A 26702-nucleotide genomic window follows, 5' to 3' on the forward strand; every position below is an offset into this window, starting at 1 on the left:
TAAATGTTTCCACACATTAAATTTTACATAGTTTTATTACTTTTTCTTTGAATAATGAATCTGAGCTTTAAAAGTATTCTTCAGACTTGGGGTATTTAACTGGCCCTCTGTTAGAACAGCTTTTTTTAGTCTAAGCTACTGCCGAACTTCCAAACTTGGTTAAACATTCTTACCATTCCTCTTTTAACGTGGCTTAATATGCTAGTCTTTAACATGAAAACATTATTTGATCACAAGGAGTTCTCATGAAAGCAGACTTTATATAAATTGTGATACTCAACTTTCAGTAGGAAATGGTCAAATAAATATAGAAGATTAAAAATGAGGTGTTCAAAAGTGGAATGGTTGTTTAATTAGCTGAAGAGTACCTAACAATGTCTGTTGACGTAAACTGACATACATGAAAATGTATTTAGTCATTTGTATTTATCAGTTGAAACTTTATTTTAAATAATAATCTATGAAAAAACTTTAAAAAATATTGTCTTTAAGCTATTATATATCTAAAACTTTTATCTTCTATTTAAAATTTGATTGTCCCAAAATACACATTCTCTAAGATCCCAGTTGTGAAAATGAGTTCTAGTTAAGCTAATGAAAAGCAGTAACTGTGCCAGACCCCCAAATACTGCAAATTCTCTCCCATAGGTAAATTTATAAACACCTCAACATGCTTTCTCAAAGTTCAACCTGAACAGGGCAGTTCATATACTGGGTTCTTTCATCATAGTTTTGGGAAGACCACTGGTCTTGAGACATGTTCAAATGGTTCTACTTTTATTACTGCAGGTGTCCCTTTTCAAACACGTCTCCCAAGTATAAGATTGTTTAGTTATCTTGGAATTTGTAACTTTGTTAAACTGCCATCTATAGTCAGAGGACATCTGGAAACTTTGGAATTAGCTTTTTAAAAAGTGACTATGAAAAAAAAAAGTGACTATTGTAATCCTAGTCACAAATTCTCTGATACTCCAAACACACTTATTAACCTACTAGGGATTTCTCGCCAAAGAAGTCAGAAGTTGGCTGTAACTGATCTGTGGTTGCCGCCTGAATATTAGTTCATGTTGAATTGATTTGTTTTGCTGAACACATCTTAACATATGTTAAGCCTGTGTGGAATAAAGCTCACACAGTGTAGTTTAGCCAAAAATAACCTGTTGGCTGGTAATTTTTAGAACTTTCACTATGTCTAAAAATATTAAAGGTGGTGTCTTCTAATACTTAATACATGGCCTCTTTACAGTCACTGAAGGAGTTGATTATTTAGTTTGTGAATGAACAGAATGCTTTTCTTGAGTTTTTCCTCATAGCTCCTGCTCTAGGCATTTTCCTACGTGTTTAAGTCAGGGTAGGTAGATAAAAAAATGAGGTGAAATGAAAACTATGCTATTTTTATTGTTTTAATTTTATTGGCTCTGATGAAATATTTCAGAATTTGAAGGAATTGAACTGAGGGTCCTAGCTCATGTAAGGATCTTTTCTGTTGTTGTTTTCACTATTTCTCTACATCACTGAAAGTAGATCTCAATGATCTCAACATTAGTTTCTTAAATGTCAAGATAGATTATAATTTATGCAGGTTTAAGATATTTTAAGACTAAAGTTTTAAAGAAAACTTTTTATTTTTTAAAATATTCTGAATGTAGCATTTCATGTTAAAATTTTCAGTAATTTCCTTTTCAATATTAATTTTTAATTTTGAAATTATTTAGAAGTAATTATTAGCAGAATCTGCTAATTATCGCCAGTGTCTTTTCCTTTTAGCAATAGAAGCTGCTGACTTCCAGCTGGGTACATGGCCCCTGAGCTAGAGATTATATTTCTGAGCCTAGTTAGAGTTAGGTGTGATTACATGTGTAATTTTTTTCCTATGGCATGTGAGTAGAAATTATAAACGTAATTTCTGAGTCTTGCCTTTAAAATATTGGGTATGTAGATCCATCTATTGCATTCAATTCTCCTGAAGGCTGTGCTTCGACCATCACAGTAGTGAGCCAGCTTCAACTATGTAGGTGAGGGCAATACTCTAAGGGGATGTCCGAAAAATAAAATGGAAGGGCCCTGGTCCTAGGTGACCCCATGGAGCAAGCTGTCTTCTCATGAGGTAAAAGTTTATTCTTCCATAAGGTAGAAGTTTATTGCTCTCTTAACATGAGAGAGCAATAAACCTTGACCTTATTTGAGCTGCTGTATTTTGGGGTCTTTTGTTATAGAAGATTAATCTATACCATAACTAATACAGATAGGATTTTAAGTGAAAAATTTTCCGATGACTTGGAGTTTCAAAGGAGGCTCTAGGGGCCAAGGCTCTGGGGGCCAAGGCTCATAAATGCTAAGTATCTACATTCTAAATTTAAGCACTAGTCCATCTATGCATAGTTGGAAAAGGGGGTTTTCAAAACTCATTTCTGCTGTCATTAACATATCACCTTCCTAGATATAAAAAGGCTGAAAGATGGAGGCCTGTATTGAGTATTTCTTGTGACAGAGATGTCAGTGTTTAATGATGTTTCCTCTCCCACCTTTCCCAGAGAGAGGAGAGTGGTGCTGGCCTCTACCTCAAGTAAAGTGATGGGGCCTTGAAGAGACCCATTTGGAGAACTTCACATTTGGCACTGAAAATTTAGAAGATATAGGGCCTGGCAACGGTCTCACTCCTAAGAATCTTAAGTCAAAAGGTTGGCTGGAGAGGTCTTCGTAAAACCAAAAGGAGAGGGTTATATTGAGGTCATCCTGTGCTTCCAGAGTTTGGTTGGGTGGCACTCAAAGGGGTTAAAGAATGTTGCCCATTTACAGCAAGTGACTGAGTGTAAAGCCTTTATGGACACCTGTATCATGCCAGGTGGGTCTCTTTGTCGTCACCACTTGCTGAACGTGAGCTTCAGGATAATGTCATATTCTATAATGTCATATTCATGGGCTCTGCATTAGGTTTTATTGGAGACAGTGAAACTTATGAATCAGTCAGAGTTTAGTCAGGAAACAGGAACCATATCAATTATTTTAAAGGAAAAATTTTTTAAATTAATTTATTTATTTATTCGGTTTTGGCTGTGTTGGGTCTTTGTTTCTGTGCGAGGGCTTTCTCTAGTTGTGGCGAGCGGGGGCCTCTCACTGTCGCGGCCTCTCTTGTTGTGGAGCACAAACTCCAGATGCGCAGGCTCAGTAGTTGTGGCTTACGGGCCTAGTTGCTCCGCGGCATGTGGGATCTTCCCAGACCAGGGCTCGAGCCCGTGTCCCCTGCATTGGCAAGCAGACTCTCAACCACTGCGCCATCAGGGAAGCCCTAAAGGACAATTTTATGTAAAGAACCATTAACCAAGTATTAGAGAACAGATAACTCCTTTAAGTCGGGGGGTACAAAAGGGGAGAGGTTGGTATTTTGAAGTCTTAGAGGTTTAGAGGAGGGGTCTTGAGCTGGGACTCAGACCTCTGAGGTGGGGTCATTGCTGGTACTTTAGGAATATGGATGCTGGACTGAGAACTCTGGTGAGGGCCACTGGCATCTGGTACTGGCATATCTGAGGGACACAATGAAGGTGGTTTTGGGAGTGAAGCTGCAACCCACTGCTGCTTTAGGATAAACTGTTTCTGCTGAGGGTAAAGTATCATTGCTGGCAGAAGCTGACAGAAATAGGAAGCATACAGGGAGAGGCCAGTTCTTTTCTCCTCTTCCTTTCCTCTAGCTTTCTTTGAATGGCCCTATAGACAGAACGCAGTAGGGAGCTAGGTGTTCCTTTTGGATAGGATCTTGGTTTGAATGATTCCAGACCAACATACCTACCATGAATTCCATATTTTTTAAAATTTTTTTATTTTTATTTTTTGTGGTACACGGGCCTCTCACTGTTGTGGCCTCTCCTATTGCAGAGCACAGGCTCCGGACGCGCAGGCTCAGCGGCCATGGCTCATGGACCTAGCCGCTCCGTGGCATGTGGGATCTTCCCGGACTGGGGCACGAATCTGTGTCCCCTGCATTGGCAGGCGGACTCTCAACCACTGCGCCACCAGGGAAGCCCCATATTTTGTTTAGGATTGACACATTTTGGTCAGCCATTGGAGAGGTGTGCAGTTACTTCCCAGATGAGGCCCTGTCTGTTCTGCTGTCATAATCTACTTTAGTTTTCTCAGGAACAAGTCATTCAATAGATGACTTTGTCCCCCAGCTGCAGGGAATACATGAGAAGTTGTCCAGGTTTTTTTTGGTCAAGTCCCTCTCTTTAGGCTTGGGGTAAAGTGAGGATATCACCCACACCTTCTCTGGAGTGGGTCAGAATTACAGCTTTCTTAATGGAAATCCTCTTTGCAAATATTTTCATAATCCTTATCAACAAAATTCTTTATAGCCTTGATAAAGGTGACTTGTCTATCCATTTCTCAGCTACCTATTTTGAAATATTGTGGTATGAATGGCCCTGGTAATAGTGAAGAAGCAGATGTTGAAGATGCATGTGAAGAGTTTGAATAAGATTGTTTCATCAAACTCTTAAGTGGAACAAAGCAATATTTCTAGATTACTATGTAATCTTATGTAATTTAAGTATATATCTAAATTAATTAATTTAACATTATTAATAGGTGTATGGAGATTCCATTTACATAAAAGTTTATATATTCATTTTGGAAAAAAAACCTTTTTAATTGGACTTGCCCTTGAAAAAATAGGAAATCACTTTATATTAAGGGTAGCCTTATATCTAGACATATACAATGGCACATAAATGTGTCATAAACCACAATTTAATTAGGCAAGGAGCCATAAATCAGTGTTTTCCTATCCTCTTGATATTTAACTATACCAAGTAATACAACATTGGGGTCTGTACCACCATTTTTCATATCTCTGATGAAGAACATGTAACACAAATATATGGTTAACATTTCAACAGTTCTTGCCCATTGAATTGCTTTCTAATGGTGGATTATGTATTTCTAGGGTTTATATAGCTGGCATCTATTTTAATTTTGATGAGGTATTTTTTATTTTTGGATATTGTATTGCTGATGGTAGTTTATTAGCCTTTAAAATGTCCTTTACATAGCAACATTTCTAATTTACCTTGTACTTGAGACATTAGCTTACTCATCTGAATCTTTCATCATTTTTGACTTTGATTTAATCTTTAAGAATTTTAACATTAATAATAATTTAGAAATATGCTAAAGTGTTTATTATTACAGTTATCTTACTGACTTAAATACTGTAAATATGTGTGTGTATCTATATTTCTGGAACTTTCAGTTGAGTACTTTCTTTTTTTTAAAATTTAATTTTATTTATTTTTTTATACAGCAGGTTCTTACTAGTCATCAGTTTTATACACATCAGTGTATACATGTCAATCCCAATCGCCCAATTCATCACACACCCCCCCACCCCCCAGCGGCTATCCCCCCTTGGTGTCCATACGTTTGTTCTCTACATCCACTTTCTGCCCTGCAAACTGGTTCATCTGTACCGTTTTTCTAGGTTCCACATTTATGCGTTAATATATGATATTTGTTTTTCTCTTTCTGACTTACTTCACTCTGTATGACAGACTCTAGATCCATCCACGTCTCAACAAATTACCCGATTGTGTTCCTTTTTATGGCTGACTAATATTCCATGGTATATATGTACCACATCTTCTTAATCCATTCGTCTGTTGATGGGCATTTAGGTTGCTTCCATGACCTGACTATTGTAAATAGTGCTGCAGTGAACATTGGGGTACATGTGTCTTTTTGAAGTATATTTTTCTCTGGGTATATGTCCAGTAGTGGGATTTCTGGGTCATACGGTAGTACTATTTTTAGTTTTTTCAGGAATCTCCATACTGTTCTCCATAGTGGCTGTATCAATTTACATTCCCAACAACAGTGCAAGAGGGTTCCCTTTTCTCCACACCGTCTCCAGCATTTGTTGTTTGTAGATTTTCTGATGATGCCCATTCTAACTGGTATGAAGTGATACCTCATTGTAGTTTTGATTTGCATTTCTCTAATAATTAGTGATGTTGAGCAGCTTTTCATGTGCTTCTTGGCCATCTGTATGTCTTCTTAGGAGAAATGTCTATTTAGGTCTTCTGCCCATTTTTAGATTGGGTTGTTTGTTTTTTTAATATTGAGCTACATGAGCTGTTTATATATTTTGGAGATTAATCCTTTGTCCATTGATTCGTCTTACCCTACTCCTGGGTATATATCCAGAGAAAACCATAATTCGAAAAGATACATGTGCCCCAATGTTCATTGCAGCACTATTTACAATAGCAAAGGCATGGAAGCAACCTAAATGTCTATCGACAGATGAATGAATAAAGAAGACGTGGTACATATATACAATGGAATATTACTCAGCCATAAAAAAGAACTAAATAATGCCATTTTAGCAACATGGATGGGCCTAAGCCCATACTGAGTAAGTAAGTCAGACAGAGAAAGACAGATATCATATGATATTACTTATAAGTGGAATCATAAAAGGCTACAAATGAACTTACCTACAAAACAGAAATAGAGTTACAGATGTAGAAAATAAACTTATGATTACCACAGGGGGAGGGATAAATTGGAAGATTGGGATTGACATATATATACACTGTGTATAAAATAGATAACTAGTAAGGACCTACTGTATAGCACAGGGAACTCTACTCAATACTCTGTAATGGCCTGTATGGGAAAAGAATCTAAAAAAGAGTGGATATATGTATATGTATAACAGATTCACTTTGCTGTACACCTGAAACTAACATAACATTGTAAATCAAGTATACTTCAATTTAAAAAAAAATGAAAAAAATGTTTTTCCCATTAAAAAAAATTGTTGGAAAATCCTTTTGATTTGTCAGAATTAGAGTAATGATTTGTTAATGTAGGTCTATTTTAGATTTGTCCTTAGTCCTAGGGTTTCTCTCTTCTTTTAGATTTTGGTTCTTACTGTTAAGGAAGACCCTTTTGGGAGTTGCAACTGAGTACCTGAGAAATTCTACAAGATCCTTCCATTCCCTTTGCCCTGAACTTTTTCTAGCTTTGTGCAGCTTCTCTTTTTTTCCACTCAGCTCTTGGCAGCTACCGTCTGCTAATTCTTATGGAGTCTTATCTTGAAATGCATGGTTCTGGCTGTGGCCAAAGTCCTGAAGGAAACTACTATGCATAATTCTATGTTACCTCCTCACCACAACTCCCTCCTCTGTGAATCCTGCCCCATAAATTCCAGTTGCTGCAATACTCCAATCTCCAGTCTTTGCCTTGTCAGCTCCGTGAGAATGACAGTTTTTACTTGAGCTCCTCCTCACTGCACCAGGTGCAGAAAGAGCCCCAGTGGCTCACCTGATTTGTTCCCTTTTGTACTACAGGCTGTCCAGTTTATAAAAGCAGTAAGTCATATATTTTGCCCAGTTTTATAATTGATAAGTCCAATACTAGTTACCATACAGTGGCCCAAAGCAGAAGTCTATGCTCCTGCAAATCCTTTATATAATTATCTTATCTTTTTTTCACTCAAAATCTGAATGTTAAATGAGTACATAAAGTCTTATAAATCTTTTTTTTAAATTACTCTGCTTTTACAAAAGCTAGAAGAGAAGGGAAAATGCTTCAGATCATTCTGTGAAATCAGTATTACTCTGATACCAAAACCAGATGAAGACATTACAAGAAAAGACAACTACAGATAAGAATCTCTGTGAATGTAGAGCCCAAAATTTCTCAACAAAATATTAACAAACAGAATCAAGCAAACTTAGGAAAAGGATTATACACTATGATCAAGTGGGGTTTATCCTAGGAATGCAAAGTTGATTCAATATGCAAAACCCAATCAATAAAATGGACCATAACAATAGACTAAAAACCCATGATCATCTCAAAACACAGAAGAAGCACTTGAAAAAAATCCACATCTTTTCATGATAAAAACACTTAATGTATTAGAAATACAGGGAACTTCTTCAAACTGATAAAGGGCATCTATGAAAAATTCAACGTTAACGTCTCACTTAATGGTGAAAAACTGATAGCCTTACCCCTAAGATTAGGAACAACTCAAAGATGTGCACTCTAATCACTTCTATTCAACATTGTACTGAAGGATCAAGCTAGGGCAATTAGACAAGCAAAAAAAATATAAGGCATCCAGATTAGAAAGAAAGAAGTAAAAGTATCTGTATTCACAGATGCCATGAGCTTGTGTATAGAATATCTTAAGGAATACACACACACACAAATGATCAGAACGAATAAATGAGTCCAACAAGATTGCAGTATACATGATTAGTATGCAAAGCTTGATTCTGCATCTATTCACTAGCAATAAATAATCCAAAAATGAAGTTAAGACAATTCTGTTTATAGTAGTAACATCAAAAATGAAAAAAATATTTAGGAATAAATTTAACAAAAGTATAAGACTTGTACACTGAAAACTACAAAACATCATTGAAAAAATGAAAAAAAGGCCTAAATAAATGGAAATATTGGATTGGAAGACTTAACATTGTTAAGACGAAAATCCTTTCCAAATTGATTTATAGATTCAATACAATCCCTTTCAAAATCCCAAATGCATTTTTTTTTTTTGCTGGAATTGACAAGGTGATTTTAAAAATTCATGTGGAAAGGCAAAGGACACAGAATAGCCAGAAAACCTTGAAAAAGAAAAAAGTTGGAGCACAGTTTTGAATTTCAAAACTTACCTCAAAGCAACAGTAGTGAAAACAGTGTGGGACTGGCATAAAGACTGATATATAGATAATGATGTAGAATTGAAAATTCAGAAATGTGCTGGGACAACTGAATATCTACATGCCAAAAAATGAAATTGGACCCCTACCTCACATCATATATAAAATTAATTTAAAATGCATCAAAAACCTAGATATACCCAGTAAGTGTTGGAGAATTTATTGTTGGTATGGGAAAAAGTCCACAGAGTTCGTGTCAGAAGTGTCGGGAGAAAGAACTACACAGGTTTCTTTTTGGGATGATGAAATGTTTTGGAATTAGATATTGGTGATGTTTCACAACTTTGGAAATATCTAAAAGACACTGAATGTTACTCTTAAAAAATTACTCTGCTGTGTTAATGAAGAAGCCAACCTGAAAGAACCAATAGCCAAAGTTGGAATAATCTGAGCAACACAATAAATAACAATAGTATGGATTATAACCCAAAGAATAAAATAAATATCTGTGAGTCCATACTGACATAAATAAATAATTAAGTAAATAAATAAATGGAGAAGGGACAAATGTTCCTTACAAAAGAAATTCAAATAATAAATGTAAAAGGAATAAGGGAAATAGAAAATCACAATTAACGTACCACAGTAATAATTGCTGCAGGCAAATCTACTGATGAGTGCTAAAATTAGTGGGCAACACTTTAAGGAGAAACACAGTATTTGCATAGCCTGGAAGTATCTCCCCCCAAATATTTATTAATTATTATAATGATTTAACATATGTTCACAAATGCTTTGATACTCCTTCCTCTAGGAGGTTGAGCTTAATTCTCCCTCTTCTGGGTGGTCTGGATTTCAGTGACTCATTTCTAATGAATAGAGTATGGAGAGGGAAACAGTAATTTTATAGTAAGAAACCTGGCTGACATTACCTTAGTCAAATGATTAAGGTTACCATCACTAGTTTAGTCATGTGGATACCATATACCTTGTGGTATGATGTGATGGTAAGGGCACTTCACCTCTCTAGTATTCTCAAAAATTCCTAACCCTGGTATTATCATGAGAAAACATTAAGCAAGCCCAAATTGAGGAACATTCTGCAAAATACCACAAGAATGCTCTTCAAAAGTGTCAAGGTCATGAAAAAGCAAAGACCAAGGGACTCACAGATACCGGTGGAGAATAAGTAGTCATCAAGACTAAATGTAACATGGTATCCTGGCTTGGATCATATAACGGAAAAAGAGCATTGCTAGAAAAACTGGTGGAATCTGAATTTTAGTTTATAGTGTTACGCCAATTATAACTTCTTAGTTTCTATAAGTGTACCATGCTTATGTAAGATCTTAGAGTTGGAAAATTAAAGAAAGCTATACCTTATTTATCATGCTCTGTAAACCTAAAATTATTTCAAAATAAAGTTTTAAATATTACTGTAACTTGCATGCTCTGTAATTTCTCCTTTTCTTCCATTGGATAAATTATTATCTTCCTCCCTCAGAAAGGATCCACTTAAAAATAATATGTGATTGGGCTTCCCTGGTGGTGCAGTGGTTGAGAGTCTGCCTGCCGATGCAGGGGACGCAGGTTCGTGCCCCGGTCCGGGAAGATCCCACATGCCGCAGAGCGGCTGGGCCCGAGCCATGGCCGCTGAGCCTGCGCATCCGGAGCCTGTGCTCTGCAATGGGAGAGGCCACAACAGTGAAGCCCGCGTACCGCAAAAAAAAAAAAAAAAAAAAAATGTGATTGGCCCTGAATTTTGTGGGCTATTTATTATTCTTATTTAAAAGAAAGTCTTTACAATCCTCATCAATCTAATTATTATATTTTAAAACCTATAACAATATACTTTTGTTTCTCTGATTCCAGAATATTATATTGTTTTGTTGAAAAATCTGAATGTTATAGAGTACTTGATCCATCGAATAATTTTAACATATGTTTAAATTCAAGTGTCATATTTCAATTTATTTTAATTTACAATATGATGTAGGTTGTTTTGCCTTTCAATAATGACAAAAATCAGATTAAACTAATATTATGCTATGAGGGTTAATATTTATTTATATTTTATATTTTACCAATTTCCAAAATGTTTTCGAGTTAGATTACAGTAAAAACATACACAGAGTTATTTAAAAGTCATGTTTTGGAAAAATATTTAAGCACCTGGAAAGGTAATTGTTATATTAAAAAAGTTACACAGAGTTTTCACAATATTTTCATAGCTTTGTAAAAGAGAATACGTATCTAATCTAGAAGAACATATACTAAAATTTTAAGAGGAATGATTATCTTTGAATTGTAGTATTTAAAAATTTTCTTTTCCCTTTTCTGCATTTCAGAAGTACAATGTATATCATTATTTTTGTAATCAGAAAAACAATGTTATAAATGTACATGCACACATACAATAGGATAGAGGTAGGAAATAGCATAGAGAAAAGAAAGTCAATGTATTTTGTTCTCCTGAATAAATTAATCTAAAATTTACAAGATTTGTTCATTTCCTGAGGCTTATAAAACAGCTACAAATTGTTCATGCTTAGTGCTTTAATTAATACATACACATTTGAACACAGATGAAAACCTTGTATATGTCTCCATTCACACAATAGACTCACACCCTGTTTTTGGTGCAGTGAATCCTCAATTCTTAAAAAAAAAATACTTAAAAATTTATTTATTAGTTTGTTTTTGTTTATTTATTTTTCGCTGCATTGGGTCTTCGTTGCTGCGCATGGGCTTTCTCTAGTTGCAGTGAGTGAGGGCTACTCTTCGTTGTGGTGTGCAGGCTTCTTACTGCAGTGGCTTCTCTTGTTGCAGAGCACGGGCTCTAGGCACACGGTCTTCAGTAGCTGTGGCACGCGGGCTCAGTAGTTGTGGCGCACGGCTTTAGTTGCTCCACAGCATGTGGGATCTTCCCGGACCAGGGCTCCAACCCGTGTCCCCTTCATTGGCAGGTGGATTCTTAACCACTATGCCACCAGGGAAGTCCCAATATACTTTAAATTTTTAATGGCTGGCTCGCCATTATATTGTACAATGACACCCTACTTAGCCTGTATCATAAGGATAATTTAGAGTTTTTAAAATAACTGAAGCTTAAATTTCAGAGCTTTTGCTTTACTCATTTAGAAAGAAAATATTTGTACAATGCTTGACTTCCATGACTTAAATCCTATTTGAATCTCAAATATTAAACTAAACTGTGGTGCATTGACACATTGTTGAATATGTTGTTTTATTATTCATTAAAATCGAATGCCTTTAGGACTTCTCTGGTGGCCTAGTGGTTAGGATGCTGGGCTCTTTCACTGTGGTGGCCAGGGTTCACTCCCTGGTCGGGGAAGATCCCACAGGCTGCGGGGTGCAGCCAAAAAAAAAGGAATAAAAAACAATTGAATGCCTTTAGATTGTATAGAAGAACCAAAAAGAAGACAAGATCTGGTCTACTCTTTCTAAATTGTCTACTAGCTTTTACTTCTCGCTGGCTATTGTATCCACATATAATTTATTATGATATGGTTTACTTAATTGTTGGTGTCTACACATAACTCTGCTTGTCCTGTCATAAAAAAGTTCATGGATTTTACAACAGGCCTTTCAGCTTTTTTTTTTTTTTTTTTTAATTCCAACTTCTAGAGAACACCAGAGATTGTCAGAGGTCTGACCTGAGTTAAGTGGGGGCATTATTGTATTTTTATATTTAACTTAATTAAAAAAATGTGACCAAACACTTTGAGACTAGTGCTTGCTTATGATCTAAAAACAAATTTCTTACATTTTTGGCAAGTCTTTATTGCAGAAGGCTTTAGTTGAGGTATAGTACCTTTAATTAAGCACTCACTGTACTTGGCTCTTCCATGGCAAGGCACTTAACTTCTCTTGTGGAGATGATAACGCATCTAAGGTTTTGAGGGGATTAAATGAAATGTGTATGAAAAGTGCTTAATACAGTGCCTGGAGCATAACAAGTGCAAATGTTTTTTATCCAAGAAAGGAAGAGAAACTGAAAGAAGGTCAGTATGGATGGAGAAAGGCAGAATGCTGTGCCACTGGAGGAGGAAAAGTAGGCAAGGGTGAGGTCAGGCTGTGTTACGATTTGGGACTTTATTCTAGGGTAAGGTGGGAATCTCTGAAGGATTTTAAGTAAGGTGTGACATAATCAGACTTGAATTTTGAAAAGAACATACACGACACTGTTTGAGACTGGAAACTAGAGGAGCCGGGTACATATTCTTTCTTTTGGACTATATGTTAATGAGTTGAGTGTCTCTGATTTAAACCTGTGGTTTTAAATCCTTCCCATGAATTTACAGCAGGATTCTTGGCTTCTTTTCTTTTGATGTAGTCATAGTACACTCGCATGTCGTGCAGCTCCTGTGCTGTTGGTATTTTATGAACAAGTTTGTCTGTGTAGGGCCACCCACATTTCGTAGAGAATAGGCAGAATGCCAAGGAGCAGGCCAGCCTTTTATGTGACTCTGCAGTATGATGCATGGTACTTTTGACTTTCTTCTGGCTTCCTGGATTCTCAGGTAATGCCTGCGTTTTACATGGAAGGTAAGTTTCCTTTCCAGGGTTTATTACTTTAACTCCCAGACAAGAAATGGCAACTCTGGGGCATAGGTGCTACCATTTCCCTATTCCTCACTCATCTTGGATTTTTTTCCCTCCTTGGAGTGCCAGAATCTTTATAAGAGCACTCCATGTAGCTATCAAATTGTTAGAGTTAGCAAGAGCGTTAGGACTTACAAACATTTCTGATACAGACACTTGGTTTATCATTGGCAACTATGTGATATCATCTCACTGCTGCCTTACTCTACATATAGGTCCTAACTGTTGAATCTATGTCTGAGTGCATCTACCATAAATGCCTTTGTTTTTACTATCTTTTGGTATGCAGCCCTTGGCTTACTTCTTATAGCCATGGAAGGTTTGCCCTATCACATCTGGGATGTCTGCTCTGGTCCCTCCCATTAACTACTTTATTAAACTAGTTTCATTCTATTGCCCATTTTCCAGGTTGATCGTATCCAGTTGATCCTGAGTATCTTTCTTCAGGGGTAAATTACGTAGGAAGAAACTGAAGTATTAACTGGTGAAATAATATGTTGACAGAGATTTACTTTTAAATGCCCCAGCAAAACCACTAAGCAAGAGGGGTAGAACCAAAAATGAAAATGACAAGATCAAAAATGAAAGAATGTTGATACTTGCTAAAGCTGGGTGATGGCTACATTATACTATTCTATTTTGTGTATGTGTGGATTTTCCATAATAAAAAGTGAAAAAGAAAGACACATGGAGGATTCATTCGAACATATTAACTTTCAGCCAAATAGAGGTCCTGGACAGATGGGACAGAGGTGTGAAGAGCAATTTGGTGATGGCCACAAAGAAGGTACTCTGTGTTTTCTTGACAAATTGGACAGGCCAATCATGTTGTCTTCTAAAACATGGCCCTTTTCTGAGGGATTCTTTATGGAGATGACTATTCATTGTTCCATTTGACTCTGCTATTCTGGTCATAGCTGACTGACCCAGAGACGGGGTCTTAAACAAAGGCATGTATCTGTATAGCAGAGTGTCTCAGTCTGCACACTATTGATATTTTGGACTGGATAATTTTTATGTGGGGTGCTGTCTGTACATTGAAGATGTTTAGCAGCATTCCTGACTACCCACTAGATACCAGTAGTGCCACTTCCCCTACTTCCCAGTTGTGATAATCAGAAAATGTCTCCAGACATTGCCAGATGCCCCTGGGGGGCAGAATTGACCCTAGTTGTGACCCACTGAAATATGTGAATAATGTGAATTTTTAGTTAGGCTCCGACCTTGTGAGTGCCGGCTGACTTGATTTGAGTATTTAAATGCCATAATTTTTCCATGCTATATTAAAAGGCTGATTGTAAGTATTATAAATAAATAATAATTTAAAAATAGAAAATTTCAGGTCTCCTACATGTATGTCTCCCTGTAATAACATAACATCTTTTATGTTATGAGTCCCCCTGGTTTTTCATCTTAATCATATGCAGTCTTGATTTTTTTGCATAAAATGTTCTTAGGATCATTATTTCCACAATCTCTGCATAAGATTCTTTATTTTACAAAATCTTTTGTACATTACATTTTTCATCATTTACAGAATACTCTTTTTATTTTTTTCTGATTTTTAGATATAATTATGTAATGCTAGTTTTTACTTTAAAATTAGTCTGAATTTTACAGTGTCTTTGGAAATGTAGCCTTTGCTTGGATGGGAGAGTCTGATAAATTTTGTGGTTCTGGGCACCGTGTAAATGAAACATTTTCAGGTGCTGTAGTATATAAATAAATGAATGTTTTTCCTGGCTCAGTTTTGTACTGTAACTAGCCAACAGCTCTTGTATTAACTTCTTCAACTGAGTGGAAGCGTACTAGTACATACTTCTGATTTAATAAAATCCTCAAAATAGGTTTTTGTGCTAATATATTTATAACATTCAGGTGTTTGACACAGGAACATAAATTACATGTACATAAAATTGGTTCAGGGAAATACTGAAATGTGCTGGGGAGGATATTAAAATATATATTTGAATACTTATTTTATAATTCAGCTTGAATATTTTTCAGAACTGTTAGAGAGTTCATAGCTCTATTATATGGTTCATTTTTCTCTGTTAAACATTTATAATCTTTTATAGTTTTTATCATTTCTCTATTTTTCTTGAAGTAATGTTATTTAGTTAGTCTGGTTGTGTAATTTCTTCTTTTTTGGAGCACACACAGAGATCTGATTACTAAAAAATCTGGGTAATTATTCCCAAGAATCTTATTTATCAGCTCTTTTTATTATGCTTTCCTATAGAAAATTGTATAGTTTATGGTTATCTTGCTTCTCAAGAAACAAATCTGCTGGTCTACTTAGAATGGCAGTATATTTGCATGTTGTGCTAAAAAATATTGGTCACCTATTTGAGATTTTATAGAGACAGTGCTATTAAATGCATTATTTTAAAGATATTTAAATTAGCTGAAGGATCATCTCTGAAATTTAAACATGCTAATCTAATTTGCCTCTTAAAACATTAAAAATATGTTCATTGAGTGCTCACTAAATGACAGTGTTCTTTTTTTAAATTATAGTATTTTATTTTATTTATTTTTATTATTATTTTAAAATTATTTTATTCATTTTATTTTTGGCTGCATTGGGTCCTCATTGCTGCACCTGCGCTTTCTCTGGTTGCGGCGAGTGGGGGTTTCTCTTGTTGCAGAGCACGGGCTCTAGGCATGCAGGCTTCAGTAGTAGCAGCATGGAGGCTCAGTTGTGGCTCACGGGCTCTAGGGTGCAGGCTCAGTAGTTGTGGCAGACAGGTTTAGTCGCTCTGTGGCATGTGGGATCTTCCCGGACTAGGGGGTCGAACCTGTGTCCCCTGAATTGGCAGGCAGATTCTTAACCACTGCGCCACCAGGGAACCCCAACAGTGTTCTTTTTGATCTTTCTTTTTGATCATTGTTTCTAACAAATTACCTGAAATATTTTTTGAGTAAGAAAGAGTAAGAAAAAATTGATATGACTAAAAAGAGGATTAATAGAGAATTAATTGGAATAGAGAATCAGTAATATACAAATTAAGAAAATTATTGATTATGCATCTATTTTTGGAATGATATTCACATAACCAAGTCTTTCCCCTCCTTCAAATCTTCCCCTAAATATTCTCTTCCCAATGGGACCTGCTCTGACCAACCAATTTGAAATTATAATTTCATCTCCACCAACCCTGTAGTCCCACTCTTCCCATAGCCTGTGCTCTCCTTTAATAGCACTTATCACTTGCTGATATATAATACGTATTTATAATGTTTATTATTAATCATCTGTCTCCTCGCCTCCTTTCCCCAACCCCCACCGAACATCAACTCTTTAAGGAATTTTCCTCTGTTTAATATGCTTGTCATGCAGGTTCCTGGTGCATAGTGCTTCAGTGCATTAGAAGAATCTTTAATTGTCTAGAATCATATCACGCCGGTCTCTGCTAACTGCCATTTGTGCTTGTTTTGTTGTTATCATCACTTCAAACTAAGAACTCTGAAAGAGATTGAATTATGACCTGAATGAACAAAAACACTTAAACTCAGTTTGGTATGGATTTTATGGTTTAGTTTTGTTTTTAATTATTGTTTCTTCAAAATGCTAATAACTACCACCGTTTTTTTTTTTTTTTTTTTTTGCCGTACGCGGGCCTCTCACTGTTGTGGCCTCTCCTGTTGCGGAGCACAGGCTCCAGACGCGCAGGCTCAGCGGCCATGGCTCATGGGACCAGCCGCTCCGCGGCATGTGGGATCTTCCTGGACTGGGGCACGAACCCGTGTCCCCTGCATTGGCAGGCTGACTCTCAACCACTGAGCCACGAGGGAAGCCCTAACTACCACTTTTGACCAAATGCTATGCCGCATATTTCACATGTGCTTTCTGCTAGTCCTCTTGCCCTCTTTAGTGAGGTCGGTAGACAGTGTTACTCCCATTTTATCGGTGAGGAAACTGAAACTCAGAGAGGTTAAGTAATTCTAAATGTCAAGTTTCTAACCTCTGGGAAAATGGAATATCTGACCATGGTGAACCTGTTCCCCACATAGCAACCATTAGCTGAGTTGAGTAACTGCACCTTTTGGACCATGCTCCAGTTTGCCATAGTTCCCATCACTCCCTCTTCTCCCTGCACACTGACATGTAATCATTGTGCATGCACTGTCACTGTTTCTTATATTCAGTCTGTAGTCATGAATTTGCATCCCCTACCACAGAAGGACTGTTCATCCTGCAGAGCCTTTCCCTGGAACCCTTTTCCAATCTTTAGTGTTAGGCTTTCCCTTCCCAGTGCCTGAGAAGCTCCTAGTCCATACCTCCTTTTAATACTTACCATTTATCATGGTAAGTGTTCAATTGTTAACTTTCCTTGCTAGACTTTTTTTTTTTAACATCTTTATTGGAGTTTAATTTCTTTACACTGTTGTGTTAGTTGCTGCTGTATAACAGAGTGAATCAGCTATATGTATACATATATCCCCATATCCCCTCCCTCTTTGCGTCTCCCTCCCACTCTCCCTATCCCTCCCCTCTAAATGGTCACAAAGCACCGAGCTGATCTCCCTGTGCTATGCAGCTGCTTCCCACTAGCTATCTATTTTACATTTGGCAGTTAGACATGAACTTCTTAAAGTAAAGATCTTGTGTTGTATCCTCAGGAGATTCAGACACTTAAATAGTGCTGAATTTTTGCTTGTTTGTTGACAAATGAGATGAATTTTAAATGTTTCCTGGAAAATATAAACTCTAGGATACAAGTGGGTCTTTAGGAATCTTAAGTTCCTAATGAGGCTCTAATGTTTGTCAGTAAAACTCACTGAGGGGTTCTTTGATGATTGTTGCAGAATAAGGCTGGGCCTAGGGAGAGGCAAGAAGGACTCCTAGGCTGAAAATTTAAGGAGGCAGTCCCTCTCAGGGTCAGGTAAGTACATCCTTAAAATTTTATGCTGGAGGAACTTCTCTTCTTTTGCCTCACCGTACTCCCAGCACTGCTTCTGAATTTTATATTTAATTTATATTAAGTATATAATTTATAATTATATATGTTTATATGTATATATAAATTTCTAGCTTAAAAATAAAATATTGGTCCTAATTGGAAAAGCTACAGAAAGAGGAGTGTAGATTGGTTTTAAAGGAAACATGACTACAAGAAAAGATATTTTATTATTATTTTTAAAAATTTATACTTCTGGCTGCTTTAAAGATGTTCTCTTTGTCATCAGTTTTAAGTAACTTGATTATGATGTGCTTGTGTGTAATTTCTTCATGTTTCTTCTGCTCAGGGTTTATTGAGTGTCTTAGGTCTATGAGTTTATAGTTTTCATCAAATTTGGAAACATTTCAGCCTTTATTTCTTCAAATATTTTTCTGTCTTCTTCTTTTTTTTTTTTTTTTTTTTTCCATACGCGGGCCTCTCACCGCTGTGGCCTCTCCCGTTGCGGAGCACAGGCTCCAGACGCGCAGGCTCGGCGGCCATGGCTCACGGGCCCAGCTGCTCTGCGGCATGTGGGATCCTCCCGGACCGGGGCACGAACCTGTGTCCCCTGCATCAGCAGGCGGACTCTCAACCACTGCGCCACCAGGGAAGCCCCTGTCTTCTTTTTGGTGACTCTAATTACACACATATTGGATTATCTGAAGTTGCCTCACAACTTACTGATACCCTGTTCATTTTTTTTTCAGTCTTTTTTTCTCTTTATGTTTCATTTTGGATAGTTTCTATTGCCATGTCTTCAAGTTTTTACTTCGCTGTTTTGTTCTGCAGTTTCCAATCTGCTGTTAGTTATATTCAGTGAATTTTTCATTTGAGACATTTGTAGTTTTCACATCTAGAAGTTTGATTTGGGTTTGGTGTGTCTTTTACATTTAAACATAACATGCTCAAGTTTCCTCTAGTTTCTTTATGTATGGAATATAGTGATGGTAACTGTTGTAATGTCCTTGTCTCTTAAATGTACCATCTGTGTCATTTTTGAGTTGGTTTTTAGTGATTAATTTCTCTGCTTTATGGCTTGTACTTTTCTGCTTCTTTGCCTGCCTGGTAATTTTTCATTAACTGCCAGACGTTGTGATTTTAGTTTATTGGGTGCTGTATATTTCTGTACCTAAAATAGTCTTGAGCTTTATTCTGGGACTCAGTTAAGTTTATTATAAATACCTTCATCTTTTCTGGGTGACATGAACATTTAAGGTGGTAAATGGAAATAAAAGACACATCAGGGAATAAATCTGTGGGAAGAGAATTGTCTTAAAAACCAAGAGGATAGTTTTAACAAATAGAGAAATTAAACATGTCACATGCTGCTGATAGTTCAAATGGGATAAGGACAGAAAACAAGCTACTGAGTAAGGTTGTTTATTTGATGTAGAGAATATTCTGTAGTCTCGTGAGCAAAAATCAGATTATAAAGAGTTGAGAAGTAAGTGAGGGAATGGAGAGGGGCAGCAAGTTCTTGCTGCTGCTGCTGCTTCTTTTTCGTCTCCTCTTCCTCCTCCTCCTCCTGCTTTTACTACTTCTGCTTCTGCTTCTTTCTCAGATTCTCTTTCTCCTTATATTTTTCTCCATTCTTTTAAAAAATAGACTAACAACATTATGATGGAATATATTCTGTTTAAAAAACATATACTTTTTAAAGTTCAGATATTATCCAGAGGATAAAATACCTTTACTTCAGGAGGTTGGTTGGTAACTACCAACCTTTATTTAATTGGGTATATTTTTAGGGGACGGAAGAATGGATATTCTTTAGGTTTCAAACTATAGAGGAAAGTCCTAAATAAATTTCTCATTGTTACTGATTTGGGGTTACTGTGTGCACAGTTTCCTAGTTCTGGTCCAAATTAGTAGCCTCAGTTCCTTTCTATATAACACACTGTTATAACTTTATATTAGCGTTAGCCTTCACTGTTAGCAGTAAAATAGAGCTTGACGACAGCCAGAGAAGACCAAAGCATTCCATTATAGCTTTCCTCAATACAAAATAAAACAAAATTTAAAAAATGGATATGATAGAAGTAATACAAATGGAATGTCAAAAATTTTAGGGGAATTCATCAGATGTTGCTTTCTCTTAAGAAAATAGTAAAGAAGATTTGATCATGGTCTTCAGTATGGTGTAACCACATAATGGGTGCTTTATTGAGAACTTGTTTAGTGATAAATACTTTGTGAAATTAAATCTAAGGATATAGATTCACTGGTGGTAGAAATAGTCCTGAAAGCATCATTAACAAGTTTGGCTTCTACCTCTTTTCTGTTACTTCCTAGCTGTGTGACCTTAAGCAAGTTGCTTAAATTCTCTGATCTTCACTTTCCTTACTTGTAAACTATGGTAAACGTTGATCTCCCAGCCTCATAGACTGTTCATTATAAACAGATGAGAGCAAATGATAAACAAAAGTATGACATTGTAAAGTATTAGATATGTTATTCATGGTATTTCAAACATTAAATATCACCAGTCGTCACTGGAAGTCATTGGGTTCTAATTATTTTATTAATCTATTTTATCTTAATAGCATTCAGTTATAGATTTTCTCCCCTAAAAGTATAGGACAGGGTTATTTTAAGATAACATTTCTACTTGAAGGAACTATGGGCACTGCAGGGCTGTTCTGGCATGTGATATTATTGAGGAAATTATGGGGACAAATTTGAGGCTTTGGCCACTTTCTTGAGATCCTTGTGATCAGCCACTTACAAAATAGAATGATAGTCCCTATACTGTATACACTGTTGAGAGAGAGTAAGGATAATGTTAGTGGAAAAGAAATATTGGTTGTCATTGCTTTGTTGCCTGTGTACATTTGGTGAAGAAAGGAAAAGTAAGGAGGAAGGGAGGGGTGATATTAGTTAGAGTGCTTTCCTGGCAAATGCTTTGTTCTTGTGCTGCATTTTGTAACAGAGGGTATTTACTTTGCTAATTTTCTGTTTTATGATTTGTGCTTTATAAAGCCCATTCATTTCTAGTGCTTTGCAAAGTTGCAAAGAGTATTTACTCTACTAAAAATGTAAATAATAAATTCATGTATTATAAGAAATTGAGAACTTAATGTTACAGAAAAACTGCAGGGTCACAGAATGTTATGAGGATATGTTTAGACTAGAAGATAACATTGGGATCACACTTATAGAGTAGACCTTATGTGTACTGATGTATTGTAAATTAAAAAAAGGTAGATGCTGTTACGGATAATATGAATGGTCTATTTTTTATTTAGAATTTTTCTGGGAAAAATATCCATGATCTTTACCAAGAAACCTGTTATTCTGTTGATCTGGCAGCAAAGTGTGACTCATTTGATTTTTTACATGATAAAGGCAAAAGTGTCTGGAAAGCTTTAAGTCTATATCATGGTACCTTGGGAGTCAGGAGTAACAGAATTTCACAAGTCAAATGAGATAGGCACCATAATGTCAATATTTGTGTACTGATAAATGTGAGTTGTGAAACTTGGTTCCAGTTACAAGATGCTTTAGGGCTTTGCACTTTAAAATTACATTAGTAATGAAAACTAATGAATACAAAATTTCTATTTTTTAAAAAAAAGTCCTACTCAACTTCTACACTTTTTGAGAAAACTAACTTTAGATAGTTTTGGCAACTGCTGATTAAATATTTGAATCTGGTTTTGTGCACACAGAGCACATCTTATTCATTACATTAACCACACAGTAAATAAATGAATACCACAGTCATTTACTTTGCTTAGTGTAACTAAAAAGTTAAGTATTAAGTGTGCAATAAATATGTAGAAATGGAAAAGTAATGAGGAATACTATGTACAAAAACACAACATTTTTGTATCTGACCATTACATTTTTCTTGAAATTAAAACTGAATAATCCTAATTTTATTTCTTGTAGAATTAGATAAAACCTTTTGGTGTCAAATATAATTTTCATCATTCCTTAATTTTCTTGAACTATTTGTTTATTATTCCTTTTATTTGTAAGTCAAAACTTGTGCTTAATTGTCCTTGTTGATAAGAACATTTTTAAATATTGAGAGAAACTTTAATTGGCTGTCAGTGACTTCAGATCTTTTTCCTTTTGATATAAAACTATTCTAGGTATTATTACAAATGTGAAGGTAAACAGCTAAATCACAATTTTAACTTTTACATAGAAATAATGTATTACCTGAGCTTCAATCAGAGTTGTTTCCCTTTTTTTGAATGTTTTTTACATATATTTGGTGGGTATGTATTAAAAGGAATGAGAAGTATGCCTTTGGTAGACACCAGGGCATACATAGATTGTTTTAGTCTTCCATTAAAACTGAAAAAATTAGAATTTCAGATGACATTTTCAATGATAATTAAATTTCATATTTTTTGCCTTAAATAAATTTGTTATTTTTCACATAAAAATGGGAAAGTGAGTTATTTGGAGGGAAGGTTGGTAGCTATAGTTACTAAGTACAAATAAAATGATGCAAAATTAAGTAATATAAACATAACATAAATCTAAAATTATATTGATGATAACAACATATTCAAGACCTCAAAACAAATTTGCATGTAATATTTTATTCTGTGTAGGAACCACAGTTGATGAACTTTCCTTTAGGCTCATTATGTAACTAAAAGACATGTCAGGAACTTGATGCTTACAGAAAAGTTACAGTTAGACACATTTCCTTATTTATTTTCATTGGTAACCATTATTGGAATATAACACATATATGGTATGTACCTTTTCTGCAGTAATTATGAAGAGCTGTGGTTCAGAAGGCCTTTTTGTTTCAAACATTTATAATACTTTTAAGAAAATGTGAAGTAAAAAGCTCCATGTTTGCTTTTCCTTTCAGGTTGAGAATTGGAAAATTTAGCCTGGTATGAGGTCAATGATCAGAATATATTATATTTTAAAAATTTCCCATGGAATAGAAATGGAAATGATTTAGTATGAAAAATATATTTCAAAACCATTTGACAGCGTATGTCCAAAGTAGAGGTGAACTTTTGGTTAAAATAGTGAATCTTAAGCTTTAGGGACCCTAGCTTGAGTGGGCTTTTTTAAAGGCTGACATTCTGGAAAAAAAGACCAAATTAGCTTTCCTGTCTTCATATGAAATGATATTTCAAATGATTGATATTTTAAGAAGTGGTTAAATAGTATAGAGCCAAAAAAATACGAAAAAATGTATTATGGCGATAGACAGATAATAAAAATATATTTGTCTCCATTTTTGTGAAGTTTTTGTTGTATTTTTCAGCTTTTAAAAATCTATAATTTGTTGTGATTTCTTTTCTAATTTTAAACAAATTTTTACTTTTTTACAAAATTTTATGTTTGTTAATTTTTTCATTAAAGAGAGGCCCCCATATTGTAAAATTTCAGACCTCCCAAAGCCCTCACACCAAAGAAGGCTCTTTGCTGTTGATAGATTTAAGAGTAATGTAATTTTCAAAGTCAAATTCAAGGATGAGTTATATTTATTTATTTATTTATTAAAAAAATTTTTCCCCCATTTTATGGGTTGTCTTTTGACCTTCTGTTTTTAAAAATATTTGTTTATTTATTTATTTTTGGCTGTGTTGGGTCTTCGTTGCTGTGTGCGGGCTTCCTCTAGTTGCGGCAAGTGGGGGCTGCTCTTCCTTGCGGTGCCCGGGCTTCTCATTGTTGTGGCTTCTCTTGTTGCGGAGCATGGACTCTAGGTGCACGGGCTTCAGTAGTTGTGGCATGTGGGCTCAGTACTTGTGGCTCGCGGGCTCTAGAGCGCAGGCTCAGTAGTTGTGGCGCACGGGCTTAGTTGCTCCGTGGCATGTGGAATCTTTCCAGGCCAGGGCTCGAACCTGTGTCCCTTGCATTGGCAGGCAGATTCTTAACCACTGCATCACCAGGGAAGCCCTATATTTATTTTTAAATAGTTTAATTTATGTGGATTTTAGTTGTCCAATGTAGTACCAGATAGGCCATTTTCAAATCAATCTCTTTGATATCACCATGAAACACATACCTTTGTTTGGAAAAGTAAACAGAAGAATTATTTCACATTGCAGCTTCAAGTTTGTATACTATTTTTCCTAATATAGATATGTTGTTTGTTTTTCCAAAAGTAAGATATTTGTTTTGATAATTAAGGGTGATATTTTCTGTTTTTATTCCAAGTTAAGTTCCTTCACCTTCTTTTACTCCCTATTTTACTTTTTCAGTTTGAAATTTTAAGAAATTTTCAGGAATGGAAAACCTTTAAGAGTGTAAAAGGTTTTCACAAAATGCAGAGGAACTAGTCTTCTTGAAAAGGCAGAGTTTTTCAAGTTCCAAGTGTAAGAATCCTTTCTCTGTTTTGAAACTTATATTAAGAATATTCATAGGCAATCTGTGACTTTCAAATGTTCCTTCTCTTATATTGTTAGTCAGAGAATTTCTAACCATTGCATTTCACCTGTGTCTCTTTTCATTTCTTTAAATAAAGTATTTATTGTCATTCTAAAGAACATTATCGTGGTGCTGTACAATTTTTAGGCTAGCTTGCTAAGATGGGGAAATCTCTGCAGTATCTTTAGGATCTAAGCACACATTTCCTTACTAGACTTTTTGGAGGCTTTTCAAGGTAGTTGGGGCCCACAGCCAGACTGCCTGGGTTTAAATCCTGGCTCTGCCAATGGTGAATTTTGGCCGATTATTAACCTGTCTATGTGTCTCTTCTTCGTCTGTAAAATGCCAATAATAATCATACTCTTAAGATAGGTTAATATATAAAAAAGTGCTTTTATAGTATGCGACATGCAGTAAATACACAATAAATGTGAGCTATTATTATAATGGCTCAAGAACAATAGATAATTTGGGGACCTTTCATTCTCAATAGGGGATAGTACCGGGCCTCCTTTCTTTCCAGGATGCTTCGGGTACGTTTGGAACACCGATATCCATTGTGTACATTGTTTAACCTGTCATGCAGTCAGTCACACATAAAGGATTTGATCATATTTGGGGAGACCTTTAAAAGGCATGATTAATTTTGAAAATGATTTATTGAAGATAGTATAACATTATTACATCTTCCAAGCTTGTGTGAAAGGAAATCATGGATAGGATTTGGATTGAGAGCTGGGTTGTGACACTAATCATTGACTCATTTTAAACATCTCTGCTCCAAAATGTTTTTTTGTAGAAATTTCTGGTGTAAAATCCTATTCTCTAATTCTTTGTCTGTTCAGCTGCATTTCTGCTTAGTTATATCAGACAGTTTCTTAAGTGAGAGAGTTATTTTTAAACACTGTTATGTGAAGACAAATTATTTGGCAGTAGACAAAAATGAGGTGACTGAGTTGGGGGGAAGAAGGGATTTAGCACTTAACAGGTAGGTTTGGAGGAGAGGGTGGGAGAGGCTGGAGGTAGAGCAGTGATGGAATTTGGGTCAACCGGATGGATAAAAAAATAGAAGGGCTTCTGAAGTGCTTGCTAATTGCAAGTTTAGAGTAGTAAGCAACTTCTGCAAATGTCAGGAAAAAGCAGAAGGGATGTTCTAAGAGTTATTCAGGAAGAGTTTCATTTCTTCTGTGGTGGTGCTGCCACATCTGATAACTGCTGGTGAAGAGGGGATGAAAACAAGCCAGGATTGATGTAAGCCTAGCCAATTTGGATTCCATGATTCCATGAGTATAAGTAGTTTGTGTGCTAAAATTCTTCATGCCCTGGTCAAAGAATCTTTGCATTCAAAACAAGTGACTGAGAATTTTACAATATGGTTGAATCTCAAGATGCAAAAAAAACTATGGTTCCCAGTTCCTTTCCTAAAGAGCAGTTTAATCATTTGCTTATGGAAAATCAACAGAGAGAGGCAAACCAGAAACTTCTCTTGGCAATTTCCCTTAATAGTTCATTAAAACCTCTCATCCTGCTATCTTGTGACATATTAGTAGATCTGTAAATATTTAAGACATTTATAATGTGTAAATATACCATGGTACCTTGGAGTAAGACAGAAGTGGGAGGGACATGTCTAATTATGAAAGTCATGTGAGATAGCTGGTAGATATTTGTTGAGGAAGACAAATGCCATGTTACACAAAGAAATCTTCTGCATCATATAGTGTGTTTAGACCCACATTGTAAAATATTCTTCTGTGTATTTTCTACAAGTCTTCTACAATGTCGACTCTAGGCTAAGAACATATAATGCTCTATGCTGTTTTCATCCATTTGCTTTAGGCTTGGGTTTGTACTTCCTGTTATCTCTCATTTTAGGAAGTAGCCTGAAGCAACCAGATCTTTATTGCTGCCAACCCTGGAGAGGGAAAAACAAAGGAAATAGTTATATAATCTAAGAAGGGAATTTAGAGAGACCAACAGTTTTTAAGCTGCTTTTTTTCCTCTCCTTTCCTTCTCTCCCTCCCCCTCTTCTTCTCTTTTTTCCTTCCTTCTTTCCCTCCCTTCCTTTCTCTTTTTCCCTTCCTTCCTTTTTAAAACCTGGAACTGT

The sequence above is a fragment of the Monodon monoceros genome, unplaced genomic scaffold (genome assembly GCF_005190385.1).
Source record: "Monodon monoceros isolate NGI ecotype Baffin Bay Population unplaced genomic scaffold, NGI_Narwhal_1 Super_Scaffold_12, whole genome shotgun sequence".
Taxonomy (NCBI): Eukaryota; Metazoa; Chordata; class Mammalia; order Artiodactyla; family Monodontidae; genus Monodon; species Monodon monoceros.